Below are 12,284 nucleotides of genomic sequence, written 5' to 3'. Positions count from 1 at the left end.
ATGAATGAAAGAAAGGAGTAACAGTAAAAAATAATCAAGATTCTGATTTTCGCGCCAATGATCGCACCTGCTTCTTGATGTCCCTCATTAGGTTCTGGACAACCATCTCATCGACTTGTTTGCTCACATTTATCCAATCCTTTTTGAACTGCTCAAGGTCATCGGCTGCCTTGTCCTTCTTCCGCAGTCGTCCCTTCATCAAAGCCCAAAATTTTTCAATAGGTCTTATTTGCGGACAATTTGGAGGATTCATCTCCTTTTCCACAAAATCGACATTATTCTCGCGATACCAATCCAAGGTCAAACGTGCATAGTGGCATGATGCCAAATCAGGCCAAAATAGTGTCGGACCAGTGTGCTTTCGGATGAGCGGTAACACACGCTTTTGGAGACATTCTTTCCGGTAAATTTCACCATTCATATTCCCGACAGTGAAGAAAGGAGATGATTTCATGCCACATTGACAAACAGCTTGCCAAACCAGCACTTTCTTACCGAATTTTTCGCAAAAAATTGACTTCTCCGCGTTCGGGACATCTGTTCCTTGCTTTACAGTGTAAAACTGTGCCCCAGGAAGAGTTTTGTAGTCCAGTTTGACGTAGGTTTCATCATCCATGACGATGCACAGTTCGCGTTTGCTTAAAATCCCATCGTAAAGCTTACGGGCACGGGTTTTCACGGAACTTGCCTGAATTTGGCTGCGTTTGGGACATTTTTGCTTTCTATATGCCTTCAGTGAGTTACGTTCTTTGGCACGTTGAACCATACCGATTGATGTTCCACACTTTTTTGCGCAATCCCGTATCGATAATTCCTTTTTTCTTTCAAATTGCCTGCAAATCTTTTTATCCAAGTTTGGCTTGGATGGCCCAGGTTTTCTGCCGCGACCGGGTAGATCCTTCAATGTATTATACATACCAAATCGCTTGATAGCGTTTTGGACCGCATGGACGCTTACTCCTTCCGCCTTCGCCAATTTTCTCATTGATATTCCTGTTTCGGAGCAGTATCTGGTCACAATGGATTTTCGTTTTTCTTCTGTTAGCCCTCTCATGATTGCACTTTTAGGAAAAAACAGGAAGTGGGTTATATCTATGGTATAACCGCAAGGGTGACGTAGGACTATCGTTGATTTAGAGATCATTTGTTTGAAGTTGAATCTAAATCCATCCTGAATGAATGAATAAATAAATATTTGGGTGACTTCAAAAACGAGAGTGTTACGTTGGAGACTCAAGGTTTTATGCATCCAATATTGGATACAAAAAACCTTGTTCTGACGAATAATCTTCAGAAGCTTTCCTGCTAACTGCACTTGATTGACAAATCACAAAACCAAATATATGTGGTCGCAGTATTATATGGATAGAAAACATTAAAATAAACTCGCTTGAATGTAATTTTCAATTCCAAGGGGAACTGGCAGATTATTTTTCAGCAACGATCATTTTTTTCCAGGTTTCCTCTCGATAACCAGCAAACGAAAAGAGTTGCGCGCGTGTATGTGTGTGTGTGGCGGCTGCTTCTATGTCTTCCCGAGGAACCGTATTTCGATGCTGATACTCTCTTGGTCACGAGAGTATCAGCATCGGCTTTTCTGCGCTCCCTCACAGTTAAAACAAACTGATTGCATTTCAGGTCAGGTCAGGCCAGGTAATCCCTCGATCCCTCGCCGTTCAGCTCGTTCAGTAACGATGTTATCTTGTCGATGTCCTCAGGCGTCGTGCACAAATTACGTAACGCTAAAAATCCGAATTTTGAACCACCTCTCCCCCCCCCTTTCGTAACGCAATTTCCTATCTCTAATAAACAGAAAGTAACGCAACATCTACCCCCTCCCCCCTTATCGCGTTACGTAATTTGTGCAAGACGCCTCACGAAAAATGAATCGGTTTCACCACCAGAATATCATTTCAGTATGCTTTTCGTGCGTGATTGAATCGAGAGAAGGTGTGGTTTACGATGGCAATTTGGAAGGCAAACTAGAGGAGAATGAACTCTCTGAGTATGAAAATTTCGGCGACTGAGCAATAATCGATTGAAAATTATATAATTTTCGCGATACGAAACATTTTCCGTTTTTCATGTAATGCATCCAATATTGGATACGAAAATATCCTACTGATGGGAAAGAATAATCTTCAGAAGCTTTCCAGCTAATTACACTTGATTGAAAAATTACGAAATCAAATAGTATTTGGTCGCTGTGTTCGCCATATAATTAGAAAACATTAAAATAAACTCTTTCGCATGGATGTATTCTTCAATTCCCAGGGAACTGGCAGATTATTTTTCAGCAACGATTAGATCTTTCCGGAATTTTCTCGATGCTGTATGGCATCCAAACGAAAATTCTCGTTTCAGTTTGGCCTGCAAAAAACTTTTCTAAACTCTAATCCATCAAATTTGGAGCCCTGAAAAGGGCCGATGATTATATGCTAAGCTAATATAGCACCCTCTCCTTGGATTCGATGGGCCAGCTGAATGTCCTTGGGCATGATGTGACGCGTTTTGCGTGGATAGCACACAAATTTGTATCTTCGAATAAGCCTCCTGCAGCGTCATAACCGCGGAACTTTGGAAGCGCAAGTCGGTTTTGAAGTCCTGAGCAATTCCACGATCCAAAAGCTGCAAAGGTAGCTTGCGGATCAGCAATTCGGTCGACTTCCGATAGCGATGAATTTCACGCAAAGTTCCCGGTCGATAGCGATGTGGCTTCTTCACCTATCCTGCGGCTGGTGCGCTTATCCGAGCTGCTTTCGTGTGCCTTACCACTGAAAGACTAACTATCTATCTGCTTGGTCCCAAACAAACGAGTCATCACGGTGCGAGAGTAGAGTAAGAAATGAACGAAAGCAAAGGAAGCGTCATTTTATAACCTGTTTTCGAAGCTATCATTAAGCTATTGAAACAATTTTCCGACTCAATAAATAGCAATCATATAACTCTTGGACATTTTATTTTTTGTATGAAATGATTATCACTGTTCCGTTGATCCGAAGCAGAATGAATCACGCTTAAAGAAGGAATGGATTTTTTCTTGGAATTTACTCAGCAAAAATAATGCCCTTTCCCAACACTTAAAAACGACAAACGGTAAACAGTTTCATCAAAGTGATTTCTTCGATATGGGGATATATTCACTACATCATGTCATGTATTTCATATTCTTCATTATGAAATCCATATCCATGGCACCTATCGGTATCGAATTATCATCGACACCACGATTTTCGCTAAATGCTCCTTTCAGTTCGGCCTGTAAAAAACTTTCTGAACTCTAATCAAACTTGCTGAACTCTAATCCATCAAATTTGGAGCCCTGAAAAGGGCTGTTGATTATATGCTAAGCTAATATAGCACGCTCTCCTCGGATACGATGGGCCAGCTGGATGTCCTTGGGCATGATGTGACGCGTTTTGCATGGATAGCACACAAATTGGTATCTTCTAATAAGCCTCCTGCAGCGTCATAACCGCGGAACTTTGGAAGCGCAAGTCGGTTTTGAAGTCCTAAGCAATTCCACGAACCAAATGCTGCAAAGGTAGCTTGCGGATCAGCAATTCGGTCGACTTCTGATAGCGACGAATTTCATGCGAAGTTCCCGGTCGATAGCGATGTGGCTTCTTCACGCTTCCTGCGGCTGATGCGCTTATCCGAGCTGCTTTCGTGGTGCCTTACCACCGAAAGACTAACGAGCTGTCTGCTTAGTCCCGATGAAACGAGTCCTCACGGTGCGAGAGTAGAGTAAGAAATGAACGAAAGCAAGGGAAGTGTCATTTTATAAAACATAAAAGAATCGAATGTAAACCCCACCCTCTTTATTGTATGAGCTTACTGTATACTCACGAATATAATAAGGGTGGGATTTAGATTCTATACTTTTATGGTTTATAAAATGACGCTTCCTTTGCTTTCGTTCATTTCTTACTCTACTCTCGCACCGTGAGGACTCGAGCTCGTTATTCTTTCGCAGACAGCTCGTTAGTCATTCGGTTTTAAGGCACACGAAGTCAGCTCGGATAAGCGCACCAGTAGCAGGATAGGTGGAGAAGCCACATCGCTATCGACCGGGAACTTCGCATGAAATTCGTCGCTATCAGATATCGACCGAATTGCTGATCCACAAGCTACCTTTGCAGCATTTGGTTCGTGGAATTGCTCAGGACTTCAAAACCGATTTGCGCTTTCAAAGTTCCGCGGTTATGACGCTGCAGGAGGCCTATTCGAAGATACCAATCTGTGTGCTATCCATGCAAAACGCGTCACATCATGCCCAAGGACATCCATCTGGCCCATCGTATCCGTGGAGAGCGTGCTATTAGCTTAGCATATAATCAACGGCCCTTTTCAGGGCTCCAAATTTGATGGATTAGAGTACAGAAAAGTTTTTTACAGGCCGAACTGAAAGGAGCATTTAGCGAAAATCGTGGTTTCGATAATAATTCGTTACCGATAGGTGCCATGGATATGGATTTCCTTATGAAGAATATGAAATACATGACATGATGTAGTGAATATATCCGAAGAAATCACTTTGGTGAAACTGCATTATAAAATTATTTGTGTACGAATGCCGCAATCGATAGTCGACTCTAATTTGCGCTGGGTAATTTCCTCGGAGGACTCGATTGCTCCTTTGAGCATTAATAATCTCTTTCTGGCAAAACGATGTGGTATGAATCACATTATTTGAATGATAGAATGAAGAAGTTTTCTGCCAATTTCCTTCAACCTCCAAACGTATCTTTCTCCCGTTTGTCGTATTCGCGTTCGCTAATCCTCTCTCACAACACCCATTTCTAGTTTGAGAAATTGTTGAGTAAACATTGTTTGCCAGTGCGCGTAGAGCGGGAATTCCTAAAGATTCATTGCACCTCTAATAAATTGCCGAAAGACGTGGTCTTACGTTGATCGCACTTGATTGAAAAAATCCAAAACGAAATGTATTTGGTCGAAGCATTATATGAGTAGAAAGCAAATAATCGCTCGAAAATGACTTGATTTTTGCGATGTGAAACATTTTCCGTTTTTCATGTTATGCATCCAATATTGGATACGAAAATTTCCACTGATGGGGAAAAAAATATTCAGAAGCTTTCCTGTTAATTGCGATTGATTGAAAAATAACAAAACCAAATGTATTTGGTTGCAGTATTATATGGATAGAAAACATTAAAATAAACTATTTCGCATGAATGTATTTTTCAATTCCCAGGGGAACTGGCAGATTATTTTTCAGCAACGATGATAGCAACGAGAATTCCGCGCGTGTATGTGTGTGTGTATGTGTGTGTGTGGCGGCTGCTCCGATGTTTCAAGCGGAACCGTGGCATCACTCTCCTCCTGATGGATTCCCTTTTGGCCTTAGGTGCACAAACAGGCTCTTGGTGACACCGTTCATCAGCGCATTCATGATAAACGAAATTAGCTTCACAACAACAGCGACAACATGCTTCAATCGCTGTTCAATCATAACTGAGTGGGTTTACGAGCGGCGCTCGCTTATATACCGATTTTTGATTCCAATAGCCTGTTTTGAAAGCAATTTTAAGACTATTGAAACAAGTTTTTGGGTGAAAAAGTAACAAGTATATGACGCGTAGACATTTTATCTTTCAAATGAAGTGTTTATCATACCATTTCGTTCAGTTGTTTAAGAGCTATTAACGCTCAAAATCTCGGTCTCCAGCGTAACGCTTTCGTTCTCGAAACTTTGGTTTTACACCCCGGTATAGAAATGAAAGACGTAGTCCTACGTCAAAACGATCTTTTAACAATGCTAACTGAACGCTAACTGTGTCAACAACAGGAGAAAAATAAACAGCTGTCAAAACAAGCTATAGTCTTTTTCAGACGGAGACTCTAAGGCGTACCCATAAATAACGATACGGTCCTTAGGACTATTTCTTTGATTTCTATATAGGGGGAGCTCTACGAAAAATGTAACGATTTATGAAGAGTTTTCAAACGCATATTACTCAAAATGGTTATTGCGACATATGTTGTGTTGTATATCATGAGACAGGAAATTTATCCAAAATTTCTTTTGCTTGAAACATGAACAGTGAATATAGTAAAAAAAAGTTAACAATTAGACGATTTCATTGGGTATGTTTTCTTTCGATTCCACTATCCACTCGCTTCCTCCCCAACGCAACAAGCAATCTTTTTGTCTAAATTCGGGCGTTAGCTCATAATGTGAGTTGACGCGTAAAATGAATTATTCTCCATTTACCGATAATAGGCATTAATTTTATATTATACGTACAGTCCAATCAATTTGTGCTCAATTCATGTTTTTATCGTGTAGGTCTCTCTACTAACAATTTGTGTAATTGTGGTCCAGGATGTCATAATATCCAGTATGTTGTTTGGTTATGTAAAATGCAATAAATGAATTTAAATGGCTGCTGATTTAGAAGATCGAAAGGGTATACCCACGTAAATTAAATTATGATAGCTTGTGTAGTCGCGATCTTAGAGGGCTATAAAGTTATTACAAACAATGTTCCGGACAAAGTGGTAACGAAGGAGTTAATGCTATTTTTATCTATAATATATTTTTGTAGTCATAGATTGATTTGACTCAGGCTTATATTTATGTAGATCTTAACTATTTAGACTTGTGTTTAAAAATGATACATGATGACTCTTTGTCTTCTTCTGCATGATTGAATAAACAGAAGAAGAGGGTAGTAAAGGATTTAATGGTATTTTTGTGTACATTTTTGAACAGAATGCGGTACCGAATTCTACCACGTTATGCCATCTAACTCGCACATACAGGAAACGGGTTTTCCAGGGCATCAATTTGATGTATCAAAAAAGAAAAAAATATAGATTTTGAACAATGAAAAACTCAATTTAAATGCAATTACTACACACAATCACAGTCCTATGTCAAGATCCCGTCCGTGTCCCTAGGCTCAGACCCATCAACTTTTTTTTTAAAAATGATTATTATGAAATTTTTCCCAGTTCCCAGTTTAAATCAATCCCAGTTCAAATAAGAGAATTAAATTGGCATTCGCCTTAAATTTGAATCCATTCTTACTTCACCTGACGTGTAAATTTACCACTACAAGTTGGACTCGATTATATATAGTCGACCATTTTTTTTCAACAATTACTTTCAAATCCTATACATAATCGAATCTCAAGAAAACAATTTTTTCATTAATGTATGAATGTCAAACATTAAAAGAAAATAGATTTTTTGTGATTCGATTATGTATTGGATTCGAAAATTAACGTTGAAAGTGAAATTGCGATTATATATAATCGAGTCCGACCTGTATTATGAAAAAAGCATCTGTTTAGATGCATACGACATTGCACTCAGAGCTGATTAACCCCAAGAAATAATGGATGGAATTGTTCGCGCTGTTTTCCGCTTTGGGAACATTCTCCACAATCGAATAATGGTACTCGGTTCCACGAAAATGATTTCACTTAATGTGCTTTGGCGATATTCAAATGTGGCCAATATTCGATTACCGCGGATAGTTATTGTCAGTGCTCTCGTGGCCGAGTGGTTGGCGTTTCACATTATAATGCCGGGAGTTTGGGTTGAATTCCCGTTCTGGCCGAGGGATTTATCGTCAAGGAAATTTCTTCCGACTTGCACTGTTACTATGTTATTGTTTTGCTTATATTCCACCCTCAAATAATTTACGAAACATATTCATTTGAATAAAGTTGGTTTCGGCATCAAATATTTGGCTTTTACAATATCTATCGAACCGAACACAAACACATTTTTATCAGTAAAATATATAAGATGTAATGAAGAAAAGTTTACTATCGCGCATTCTAGAGCTTGCCACTCCAGAATACATTCAAGGCGTATTATTCGGTATAGAAATCTCAACTAAGTACTACTAATAAAATTGACGCGAGTAATACCTACGTTGAGAAGGCAAAAGTTCCACTGGGAACGTTAGTGCCATCCATGAAGAAGAAGGGCAGTTATTGTTCGAGCTACTCAAAGTGACAGATGGATCCCGCGCGCGTTGTTTTGGGTAGTTTGCTAAGTGATGAATGTGTTTGTTTTCGTATTCACAGCGACAGTTGAGAGACACAGAGGACAGCGAGGCCTTCAATTTTCAAGTTTTTCACAAAAAAACCACATTCATTTGGAATTTATCTCGAACTAATTGAAAGTTTTTAAGATGCACGAAAGTTTTCATTCGCACGTTAAAGCTGCGTTTTCCTAACAGCATTTTTTAAATTTTTTTGACGTAGAACTACGTCTTTCAGGAAGGGCGTCAAATCAGAAAACAGGTTACGTTTTTATGATATAAAGTTAACGTTAATAACTATTTTCACAGCGAACAAATTCTGATACTTTGCACACCAATCGGAAATTCTCTAAGATTCTTTTGATATACTACGCAGTACAATCCACTAATGCCTAAACAGTTTCAATTAATGAAAACTGGAAGCATTCCCATTCTCTCATACATTTGTTCTGCCGATTTGTGTGCATTCCCGAACAGAGCTGTCAATAACGATCAACTGATACATTCGTTTCTGCCCGTTTTCAACTTATTTGGTTTAAATAAGCCATCCGCGATTTGAAGCCACACCACTTCTCGTTTGGTGGTCATCGAAGCAACATGGTTCCGGAGAGCGTCGAGCGGGAGAGGATTGTTTTCTTGTCGGGTGAAGGAGGAGTATGGAATAGAGTTTCTTTCCACAAGGGCCTTTCTCAGGTCTAGAGGCGGAAACCAAAAATAGAATAGAATGAAAACACAGATGCGAGTGAGCTAGCAAGACGCATCGAGCGGATATCATTCATACCTGATGCTGATATCCCACACATACACACACAGCTCAATACAAGGAGAGAAAGCCCTCTGTATCGATATGTGCTACAACAAAGAAGAGCAGCATACGATAATTTTTCGTGCTAGTGCGCGGATATGGAAGAGTATCCAGAATTTTGGAATATAGATATACACTGCATTTATTTAGATAAACGTATATTTGATGGAAGTATGCTTTCAAATTCCAGCAGGGTAACCTTACTGTTGCATGTTGTGGGATACGATCACATCTCAAGCGGAATATGTGAGCAAAAGGGTTCATAGTTTGTGATCGATATCTGAGAGGGTAGGAGAAAGTCTGATGCGAGTTGAACCAAATAAACGAGAAGTGCTGATAGCTTTCGACTCTACTCGACTCTTTTGAGTCTACTGAAGTAATAAAAATTATAGGAGGTTGTGTCCAAGATACGACCGCATTGTTGACGTAGAACTAAGCTGTTATTTTTTATAAGTCGCTTGTTTATACCTCCGGATATTATTCTATAGTGCTGTGAAATTTTAGAAACAACTGCTTAGTAGAATAATCTCTGAAATATTTTTTCATTGTAGAATTAGTTGACGATAATTGATTGATGATTCATTCTTGCCCTCGCAGAACAATACACTAGTTGATCATATGTCGCAATTAATTTCATGTCAATGTATTGAAAATTTACGTTGAACGCTATTCCGGTGGCCTTTTTCGCAATTGACATAAACTCGGCTACAGTCGATTATATACATGTTGCACCAGCACCATTATTCCACATCTCATAACTACATCAATATATCTAACTACTAGGAATATAAACACTTCTCATCATTTTACGTTATTCTCAAAAGAAACGATTCTGTTTATATCACTGGCCTCGAAAAAAGTTGCACAACTTTCTCATGCTCGAGATAAGCGCAGCTGCCACCCTTAGTAGAGGAAATTTTTCTACTGGTAAGCGAAACCTAATCACATACGACATTCCAGAACGACATTTACTTTCTTGGTATCTAAACAAGCGAAATAAACTCTTTTTGTTAATATCAACAACCTAGAAAATAGTAGCATTGCTTTATTATGATCAAGATTAGCGCAATCCTAGTTAATGGCAGTTTTGCGACTGGCACGCGAACCCAAATAACTTATAACATTCCAGTACGACATTCAAGATGCTTGGTATTCCCCAAATGATTTTTTTGGCACACAACCTTAATGCCTGCTTCGCCATAACGTCAGTTTAATGCATTCATGCAATGCCAAAGGCACCAACAAAACAAAACAAAACAAACAATGTTAACTGCTTGGAAAAAGACTGAATTATGCCACACAGCTCGACTCTGCTGTAAAACCCATCGATGCGAATTCGCTGATGAGTTTGTCAATAGCGACCGCCTTCATCACCAGTGGGGGGAGCTTGATTTTGGTTACAGCCTGGGTAACGGCGCTTACATTTTCGACCGACGCGCCGAAGTCGCCGAAGTCGCCTACTTCGCTGTTGTTCGATGCGATGTCACTCGCGAAGGCTTGGTTCAGTGCGAGCGCTTTTCACTGCACCAACATCGCGTGCTTCACTAGATGACGCTTGCCTCGAAATTTGATTGCCCTTGGCAATGCGTTCGCTTTTTGCAGTGCTCGAGGCAGCCTTTCTCTTCTTCTTGCTCATCACACACTACGCGAAGCGTCCAATTTATGACGCGGAAAGAAAAACAGACGATACGAATAACGCCAAAAACGAACTGAAAAAACCACACGATGATATCCAAGTTGGATTACCACTGGTGGGGTCCAATCTTAGATCGACGCGCAGCAAAAGCAAAGTGAACTGGATTGCTCAACAGTCCGATGCCGAATGAAAGTTTGCCTTCTTCTTCTTTCTTTGTTTTTAAGAGGCTTTAAACTTTGCAGTTCATTCGCCTCTAGAAGTTTGCCTCAGCGAGATCCACTGTTTATACTCTAGGCAAGTATTCCCCTTCATCGTTCTTCTTTTCCTTTGTTCACGGAGACTTTAAATCCTACGATTTCCCTTTCGCTGCTCGTCGATAAGTTGCTCGTTATTGACAGCTCTGTTCGGGAAAGCACACAAATGGACAGAACAAATGTATGGGAAAATGGAAACGCTTAAAATTTTCAAGTAATTTAATCATTCACAAGCCAGGAGATTCTAATGTATGGCATATTAAACAAATCTTAGGGAATTTCCAATTCGTTTACTATGTAAATCAACAAAATCTGTTCGCGGCAAAAATAGTTATTGACGTTAACTTTATTTCATAAAAACGTGAACTGTTTTCTGATTTGGCACCCTTAATGAAAGACGTAGTTCTACGTCAAAAAATTAAATAGCTAAAAAGTTATTACAAAAATTTCGAAGTATTCCAAAATAATATCCAAAGTGATAAACAAGTGGATTGAATAATATAATTCCGTAGTTCTACGTCGAGAACTGCGGTCGTGTCCTAGATACAACCCATTACAATTTTTTTTCTGACAACGATTTTTGCTGACGAAGTTTCCGACGAACGAATATCTTATTGTGAACAGTTTTTTATATTGTTTTATTGTTTTTCAATGTGTGACCTGATGAAGTTTTTTAAGCGGATTAAATTGTTTAGACAATTTTGAACAATTTTTCATGTATGTTATATTTTTGTTTTCAAATTGGAATCGTCTCTATTATGTCTATCATGATCTTGGTTATGATGGACTATTTTTATTTTTTGTTGTTTTTATTTTGTATTAGTATAAAAAAATAAAAGTAGTCTACAAGAGTTTGAGCGGTCTGTTGCGGACACGAATGGGTATCGGCTTGTTTTTTACATTGTAATATTTACGAATTTATATATGTAAAATAAATAGTTCGTTTTTTTTTTTGGCTAAACTGGTTTCAATGCTGAGAATAAGACATTATCTTTTAGATAACTCGCCTTGCTCAAACACGTTCAGGGGAAGGAGGCGGGACCATCATCATCATCATCAACTCAGTCTAGCATAGTTTTAGTTGCACGAAGTTTATTTTTCCCTTGGACTAGTTATTTTTAGACATTTTTATTGAGGCTATTGATATTATTTAGATAAACAAATGCATCTCAAGGAGAACATAGAATATTCTATGCTATCCTAAAGGTTTATGCAACTTTTTCCATTTAACGATATCCATTGTGCTAAATGGGGGTTCCATGCAGGATACAGAAAGGACATCAGACCCATCCCGAAACAGAACGGGTAACCTTCATTCTCCCGTTCGATTTGAATAATCATATTACTGAACGTAAATCCATCTTCGCATTGCAGCACATCAACTCCGCAATGCTTCAAGATGTCAGTAAGATTAGATTGAGAAAAAATGATAGGGGTGGCGTCCAGGACACCATCACATTGTTGATGGAGAACTACCGTATTATTGTATTCAATTCGCCATATGAACTGATTCTGAACGAACTGATTACAAGTGAACTGTTTGGGAAGGAATGATGTGCAGCTGA

The 12,284-nt window shown here is 39.1% G+C and overlaps 1 protein-coding gene across 3 annotated transcripts in view; it reads right to left on the bottom strand.

Annotated features, from left to right (window-relative positions):
• LOC129764396 (elongation of very long chain fatty acids protein 7-like) overlaps window positions 1–12,284 on the bottom strand; it is an 88,745-nt gene that overhangs the window by 2,411 nt on the left and 74,050 nt on the right. The window lies entirely within an intron of this gene.

The sequence above is a fragment of the Toxorhynchites rutilus genome, chromosome 2 (genome assembly GCF_029784135.1).
Source record: "Toxorhynchites rutilus septentrionalis strain SRP chromosome 2, ASM2978413v1, whole genome shotgun sequence".
Classification (NCBI taxonomy): domain Eukaryota; kingdom Metazoa; phylum Arthropoda; class Insecta; order Diptera; family Culicidae; genus Toxorhynchites; species Toxorhynchites rutilus.
This window is presented reverse-complemented; position numbering and strand designations above follow the sequence as displayed.